Raw genomic sequence first — 9,547 nt, forward strand, 5'->3', positions numbered from 1 at the left:
TTATGCATTGCCTTTAGGCATTACTTGGATAAGAATATTTTACACAAACTGGAACTACCGACTAAATTGCGATGTTCTCACTCACCAAGATGGAACAGCAATTTATATCTTACTGGGCTACTTTCTAATCTTCGTAGAAAGGCAACCATTGAAAGAAATAGCTAAGTTTATTAGCTTTTCTTGGTCACATGCATGGTTTAAAAGTAGGGGGGAACCCAATTAGGTGAACCTGAAGGAGGCCACATCAGCCTGCATTACAGCCCCAAGAAGCTCTGACCAGACATATTCTTGGTGTTGAAGTTACATTAAAAAATATGCATAGAACGAATGAGGTTGCTGAAAGAAGGCTTCGAACTCTGGATATCCGAGCTTTCCGGGCTAAGTCTGATGATGGATTTGAGAAACTATTCTTAACTGAAATGTTTATTAAAATGTCTAATCAACAATAATCTAACTTGTAAACTTTGTTTTTAAAGATTGAACGGTAAAAAAAAGAAAAAATTAAAATTGGATTTTTTTCTTATTTCTATAAAGTAACCTTTTTATTTGACCTGATAAAATTTTTCAAAATTCAACTATTATTTATTAAATTGTGTTTTGGATACAATTATGCATGTTTTAAATAAGCTTTCACATAGTATTTTAAAAGAAAGTTATTATAACATCACCCTAATCATCATGCTCAAATTACTCAGTGTTTTTCATTGAAATTACCTAAAACAGCAGTGATTTTAATTGCTTTTTAAATTTAAAAAAAAAAACGTAGTAAAAAAATTCTAATATTTTAACAATACTAAATATTTTTTTGTAATTTAAATTTAAAAAAATTAAAATTTTATCGTTCAAAGGATTGAGTTAATAAAATTGAAAAAATAACGAAGTAATTTTTTTTATGGTTGCGAAAACGTAGTAGTATTGTTTCAACAAAAAGTGGTTTAAAATTTGATCTTTTAATAATAAGTTTTGTTAATAACAAATCATTATACTCCAAAAATTAGTTCTAATTGTCATGTTGGTATTTTATTACATAATTAATGTTCTTTTTTTGAGCTAATTTAAAGTGCTCATATTACCAAATGGTCTGGGTACTATGAACACTTTTGTTACTTTTTTAAAACCTCTGTGTTTATAAGAAAAAATTTTGGGTGCCCAAATATCTAAGTGGATCATAAGTAGGTATACCTAAAAATTGTTTATTCGCAAAAGTTTTGGATCGAGCATTGTTTTTTTTGAAAATATTCCAATATTCGCTCAAGTTGCTCATATTACCCTAATTTACCCTAGGTATAATTTAATATTATACTTATTTTTTGAAAATTAAATTTTCAAAAAATTTGATAGCTCAAGATAAAATATATATACACTTTTAAATCACATTAATATTTGCCTTGTCAAATAATAGACGAAATCTTCGTCAAATATATATATATTTATATATATATATTCATTAAAAATAATGTAAGTATAGCTATTATAACGTTGTAACTCGGATAAAATGTTACGTCAATATAGCCAACATCATTAAAACGTTGTAATTCCAATCAAAAATTACGTTAGTATAGCCAACGTTATTACAACGTTGTTATTCCGAAGAAAAATAACGTTAGTGTAACCAACGTTATTCACCTTGGACCAGAGTGACCGCTAGGGTAAGTTGTTCTCCAGATCTAATTTTTCTTTTCCAAAAGGTAGATATACAGTAGTAAACACTTTTTTTGGAATTTAGAACCTCTGGGGTAATGACAATTTAAAAAAACTTTTGCTCAAAATTTAAGTTTGCTAAATCAAAAAATGTTTATAAATTTTTGACAAAAACCGGTAAAAATCCGCGATAAAGTTTGTAAATAGTTGCAAGTTGTTTTTATAAAACGTGCCCTGTTTGGCTCACACAGTTTGGCAAAGTCATCTAAAAGTCAAAAAAATACTCCTGCAGTTGAAAAAAACAAACAAACTTCAGACTTTTGTCTGAAACCAGTAAAATTTAGAGGTAACCAACTATCCTAAAGTTATATAGTAATAAGACCAAGATGAAGTACCTGGGGAAATGGATAAAGAAGATATCTACAAAAAAAATCTATGTTTTGGTTTATCTAAGCTTTGTTTTGTAGTTTATTTTTATTTTTTATTATTAATTTCTAATAAATAATTCTGTTTTATTGACATACATACATTTTCCTATTTAAAAATATGGAACTAATTAATTATTTAATTAAAATAAAAAAACTAAAGGTTTCATAATAACATGTACGTGCTGTTAAAAAAAATCCTACAGTTTTCTCAATGCATGAAATTAAATATATATTTATATACATTTTTATGCATATACAAATGTTTATTCATATACATATATTTGTAGTATAAACATGATATAGATTGAGACATTTAAGTATATAAGTATAAGTATGTATATGCATGAACATGTATTACATAAGTTATACATTACTGGTATATACATGTATAATATACTTACGTTTTTGATGTATGTCATACTTAACTGTACATTCAAGTGTAATGAGATTAAATAGGATGAATAGACTTAATCTCATTGTAATCTCAACACATAATATAGATTGAGGCATTTAAGTATATTATATATCTACGTATATGTATAAACATGTATTGTATTAGTTTTTTTTACACAAATATACATATACAAAAAACTTAAGTTTTTTTAATGTTTATCATACTTAACTGTTCATTTAAGTGTAGTGAAATTACATAGATTGAATAGACTATAACTAAAAGAAACCATAACAGTAACCTTTGGAAGCTTATTGAGCCTCTGAAATTACTAAGTGTAATGCATAACGTTCCATTTGATTTTAAACGCACAAATTTAGTGTTCAGAATAAGTAGTCATGCTGGGAAGTAAGGTTGTTTTTATTATGAGTGATCCTGCACTCTAGAGTCTGGAAAGAAGTGAACTCTTAGTTCATTAGATAAACACAACAGCAACTTCCCCTTGACGGAAAAAATTTAAATATATCACACTTTAATAATGTATAAATATAAGACTTTGTACAAAGGGGAAGATTCCGAAACTCATCTTGAGGAGTTAATTCCTGTTCCTGAGCTCAGTGTTCTAATGGAAACAGTAAGTAAACTTGCAGTTTGCTTACTATTTTCATTAGAAACAAGTAAAACAGTAAGTAAACTGCAAGTTTACCTACTGTTTCTAATGGAGTAGCTTATTGCCTTTGTTTGAGAAATGGTGAAACATAAATTGAATTATATTTAGAGAATAACAAAATGTAGTATTTGATAAAACAATGCAAGTATGTGCCTAAAATTGGTAGATATACGAAAGATATATAATAGATTAATAATAATGAAAAAAATAATTTATTTCTAGTTTTAAACTGTCTTAGAAAGTTTAAATACTCTCTAAAAAACAGAAGTCTTACTCTGATACTAGAAGATAACATTGAAACTGCTGTTTGGGAGTTTAAAGTGTCCTATCTAAAATTTAATTGAGTATGAAGTTTCCATATAATACTGAGTGTTGAACTCAGTATTATATGGAAAGTTTGCATTGCATAAACTTCTTTTTCTTAATTTATATATATATATATATATATATATATATATATATATATATATATATATATATATATATATATATATATATATATATATATATATATATATATATATATATATAAATTATGTTAGTGTATTCTACAAACAGAGTGCTCCATGTTCTATAAGAATATATATATATATATATATATATATATATATATATATATATATATATATATATATATAAAGCCGAGAGAAATTTCAGGCCCTGGGGAAGTTTTCTTAACGGGCCCTCAATATGATCAATCATATACCTAGGACCAGAAAGCGTGCTCTGGTCATTGAAAATTAAAAATGAAAATTAATTAAATCTTTTAAAAATCAAAACTATTTAAATCTTTTAAAAATTAAAGTTAGGAAAAAGTGTATAAAAATAATGTTAAACACTGTTTCATAATAGAACTTTGCGAGCCATTCGACTCGCAAACAAATTAATACCTTTTTCAAAATTAATTTTCATAGCCATTTCGGCTTCAATAGGTAAAAGTCCTTAGTCATTTAAACAATTTTGTGTAATTGATGATCTTAACACGTTTTTTATTATTTTCAACATGCTAAAAGATCTTTCTGCTAGGGCAACTGTCACTGGAATTGTGCAATATAGCCTTATTGCAATTATAATGTTTGGAAACAGAACATCCAGTTGTTTTTTTTTAATTTCATTTAACAATTCAACGGGCTGAATAAAAATATTTTGTATATTGGCATCATAAATTGATTTTAAATGTAGTATTTTATCTCTAAGATGATCATCAATATCATTTTCATACATTTTTTGCAACTTTTCACACTTATTCTGTATTTCTTGATCATTTAAGTCACGGAACAACCATAATACATTGAATAAAGAATCTATTTCTTTTGCTGCATTAATTCTTCTTGTCATATTTCCAATAATGTTATCCATGAAAACATTAAATACATTAATTCTAAATTCTTCTGCCAGTGTCCTTTTTAACTCGTGTGTTGTTTTTTTTCTTTTAACATAATTTTTCCCCGAAATTTCTATGTTTATCTGTAAAGATGTGCCCAAAAATCTACATTCCTTTAAAATAGTATCCCAACTATCTCTTATCGTACTTAGTTCAACAAGAAGATTTGAAAAATTGGTTATTTCTACATCAATTGTTGCATTGCGAGCTTGTAAAACAGTACTTCTGTAGTTTATAGCTGCAAGAACTTTGTGCCATATTTTTGCCAGTACTAAGCATTTAAACGATTCCATATATTTTTTTATTCTGATAAGATCTGATCGAATTTCTGACGTTAAGTTTAATTCCAAATAAGCGTTTATTGCTATTTTAATTTCATTAATTTTTTCAGCAAATGCCTTAACACTTTCAATTCTTGCAGACCACCGTGTATTTGACATAGTGTGCAAAGAATATCCAGTATTATTTTTTAATATTTCCCATCTTTGTGGGCTATTACTAAATATATTGTATAATTTTTGTTTAGTGACGAGAAATCTTACAACATGAATATGAGATTCATGAACATGAATACAAGATTCTGCTGCATAAACACCACATAAATTTAAACTATGACATGCACAAGGAGAAAAAATGGCCAATGGATTAATTTGCAAAATGCGAGCTTGTGCATCTTTATATGATCTACTCATGTTAGATCCGTCATCATATCCTTATAGGATATGAGTCACTTTTAGGAATATTATACCTTTGTAGCGTTTCAAGAATTAAATTAGCAATATCTTCTCCAGTCTTCTTATTGTCAAAAAATGCAAGAAATCTCTCCTTAATTTCGAATTTGTTGTACTTTTGTAGTAACGTACCGTAAAATAAATATAGTTTGTTCTATATGCGCAGAATCGGGTGTTGTGTCTACAATAAGGGAATAATACTTCATAGTTTCTCTTTCCTTTAAAATACAAGTTCTCAAGTAACCTGCACAGCATGATATGAATTCATTTTGAATGTCTGGTGATAAATAATGTACTTGCAATCTCTACTTTTCAATTTGTGTCTGCTTTACGTTTTTTAAATTTTCTTCTAAAAGCGGATCGTAATGACTTAAAAGTTCTAACAATCCTAGAAAAATTTCCATTGTTCGAATCTCCAATCAAATAAGTGACACCTCTAAAGGCCGATCTACGCTCAGCAAGAAACAAAATTAAATCTAATAATCGTTTTAATAAATCTTTCCATTTCTGTGTCTCATTTTGTATTTGTTTTACTAGATAGCAGTCAATTGTGGTATGCTTATTAATATTTTTTTCTAAATTTCGCCACTGGATATAACAAGATTTATGATTACTAGATTTTTCATTCATTCATTCTGTCATATAACTTTTTGTACCCTCTATTAGCCTGCCAACCATTTTCTGTAGCAAAAATTGATCTTTGCTCATGAAATTTATAAAATAAACAACAAGGAAAACAAAACAAAGCATTTTTAGATTTGCTTCAAACTAACCAATCACGAGGAACTAATTCTTTATTTTTTAAACGAAAGCTTAATAAATAGGTAGGGGATTGACAACCGTGTTTATCTACAGGAAATGTTGTTGGGTGTGGTTCTGGACCTCTTAGAATGGAATCTTCTACGTCTTTTGGTGTTACATTTACTTTTACCACTCCAATATCGATGTTGGCAGAGTCGGTATACAAAGAAAGTGTCGAAATATCAGATTGTGCGGAAATTCCAACAAATTCCGTTTCATTCCTTGCGCTTAATGGGTTCAAATCAATGTTTCCATTATCGCAATAGTCATCGTTCTGTGTTTTTGAAGTAATTTTAAACCCCAAATTTTCTAGTGTTCTCATACCTCTAGAACTTTCTTCATTTCCTTTTTGGTCGCTCTTTTTGTTTTTCGTATCCAGATTTATGGCGAAAAATCATATTCTGTATTTCAGAAATTAAAACGTAGCACTTTATACAGAATTTATAAATAAATAATGCAAATTAAAGTTTACGAACTATAACATTTTTTTAATAATATTAATATTTGAATAATAATATTTTTGTATTTAATGCAATTGTAATATTATTCAAAAGTTTTAATTTAAACACAAATATGTTATTTACAAAATGTAAACTAAAATTAAAAATATAAACTTACAAAAAACATCAGCAGTGTCTAAAGTGAAAATTTTAAAATGTAGCATTAACGAGAGATCTTTACAACTGTTAACGTTTTAAAAGAAAATTAACAAATGAAAAGTTAACAGCTATTTCGTCGATTGAAAATATAAACGTCGATTGAAAAAATTCGAATTTTAATATTACAAAAGAAAAATAGCAAGAATAAAAAGAAGCATATTTGTTAAAAATATTTTTTGTCTTTAAGATTTTTTGAAAGCTTTAAATAAGATTAAATAAGTGATGAATAAATAAGACTTCATCAAAAAAAATTATTTGTACACACACGGGGCCCCGGGAATCTTTCCCGTCGACCCCCCTCCCTTCCTTTCGGCGGCCATATATATATATATATATATATATATATATATATATATATATATATATATATATATATATATATATATATATATATATATATATATATATATATAAAATTTCTTCCGAAAACTGTAGTTTTAAAGAGAGCGCTAATAAAATTTATTCAAATGAGAAAAGGTATAGGGAAGAATATCTGGAAAACGTTTTAAGATTGGATAAGACATTTAAAAAAACACATCTAAACTTTTTACAGTATTTGTGTTAATAAGAAGTTTTCTTTTTCTATCGTTTGTGAACGGACGTGTTTTTATCAATCTTATTAAAAAAATAAAATATGGATCTAACGTTAAAAAACATCGAAAAGTTAATAACAACAAAGCTTGAAGAACAAAAAACTTTTATACTATCAGAAACAAGCAAATTATTATAAGAACAAGAACAAAACTTTATATTAATAATAAGTGGAAACTTAAAAATTCTCGCAGAACGACTCGACAAACTTGAATATGAAGCAAAAGAAAGCAATTCAAAAGATGCCATCATTGAAAGACAAATTTACGAAATTAAAGAGAGCTTGAACTTTCAAGAAGAAAATATAAATAAAAAATTGGAAAAAATTACAACAAATTTAGGGTATAATATAAACTATCTAGTAAAAAAAACAGTGGACTTAGAGAACCGCTCACGCAGAAACCATTTAAGGATCGATGCTGTAAAGGAAAAAGAAGGTGAAAGCTGGGATGATTGTTGAAACTCGATAAAGGAATTAATTAAAAACAAACTTAATATATCTGATGAAATTGAAATTGAAAGAGCCCATCCCATTGGAAATACAAGAAATGATAAGTTACCAAGAACAATAATCTTCAAACTGCTGAATTATTCAGATAAAACTAAAGTTCTCAATAACGCAAAAAAATTAAGAGAGACTGGCCTATACATAAACGAAGACTACGCGAAAGAAACAATAGAGCATCGAAAGAAACTGTGGGAGGAAGTTAAACGACTTCGTAAGGCTGATAAGTACGCCATCATTAAATTTGATAAAATTTATTGCAGAGATTTTAAAAAATAAACAGCTGTTTTAAGCTAGCGCATTTTCTAACAAGTTTTTATTTTCTAAATAATCGTTATGGCTTATGAAACAATAGACTTTGAAACGCTGCGTTTAAATATCTTTGAAATTGCTAATAAATTTTTACCACATAATCGTTATGACGACTTTAGCTTTTTAAACGAAAAATACTCCGATTCTGCATATTTTGACATACAAAATTTTAAATTTGAACTAAAAACCACTATAAATAACTTTACGGTAATACACATAAACATCAGAAGTTTACTTATTAATATAGACAAATTAAAAAACTTTCTCCTTGAATGCAAACATGCTTTCAGTATAATCTGCCTTACAGAGACTTGGTGCTCTGACGAAGCAGCAAAAACAAACTCTGACCTCCAAATTCCAAACTATAAATTATTTTTTAAAGGAAGATCAGTTTGCAAAAGAGGAGGAGGAATTGTGAATTATATACGGAATGATCTAAACAATAAGATAAGAAATGACCTTTCAAACTCTGATGGCAATAGTGAGGTCTTCACAATAGAAGTTATAAACACTGCCTCAAAGAACTTTCTAGTTTCTACGTGCTACAGACCACCTGATGGTGATACTTGTGAATTTTCAAATTATATTAAACATATAATTACAAAAAATAGAGAATAGAAAAAGTTATTCATAATTGGCGATATAAACATTAATATTTTAATGTACAACAAGCATGCTATTACTAAAAATTTCTGTGACGACATGTTTCAACTTAATATCTTCCCAATTATCAACAAACCTACCAGGGTAACTTCCAAATCTATTACTGCTATTGACAATATATTAACAAACTAAATACAAGATCCTTCTCTAAAATCAGGAATAATAAAAATAGATATTTCAGATCACTTTCCAATATACTTCTCTCTGTCACAAAATTCCAAAAAAATTGATAATTCAAAAATCTTATGTTATAAAAGAATTATCGATGAAACGTCTACTCAAAAATTTAAAGACTTGCTATCGGCAACAAATTGGCAAACTGTCTACCAAGAATGTAATCAAGGAAACACAAACTCTGCGTACATTTACTTTATAAATTTATTTATCCTACAATATAATAAAAGTTTTCCAATTCAAGAAAAAGAAATAGAAACAAAATATTTAAATTGTCCATGGATAACAAAAGAAATAAGAAAATCCTCAAAACAAAAACAAAAACTATACGTAAAATACTTAAAAAATAGAAGCGAAGCAAACCTTTCCCTTTACAAGCAATACAAAAACCTATTTGAAAAAATAAAATAAAAACACAAAATTTTATACTATTCTAATCAAATACAAAACTTTAATGGTGATCTAAAAAAGACATGAGACATTATGAAGGAAATTATTGGTAAAAGTAAATTTAATGTTAACAAAATGCCTTCTAGAGTAATAATTAATGAAAGTGAATCAAACAACAAGCGAGATATTTCCAATGAATTTAATAAA

Source organism: Hydra vulgaris, chromosome 08 (assembly GCF_038396675.1).
Source record: "Hydra vulgaris chromosome 08, alternate assembly HydraT2T_AEP".
Taxonomy (NCBI): domain Eukaryota; kingdom Metazoa; phylum Cnidaria; class Hydrozoa; order Anthoathecata; family Hydridae; genus Hydra; species Hydra vulgaris.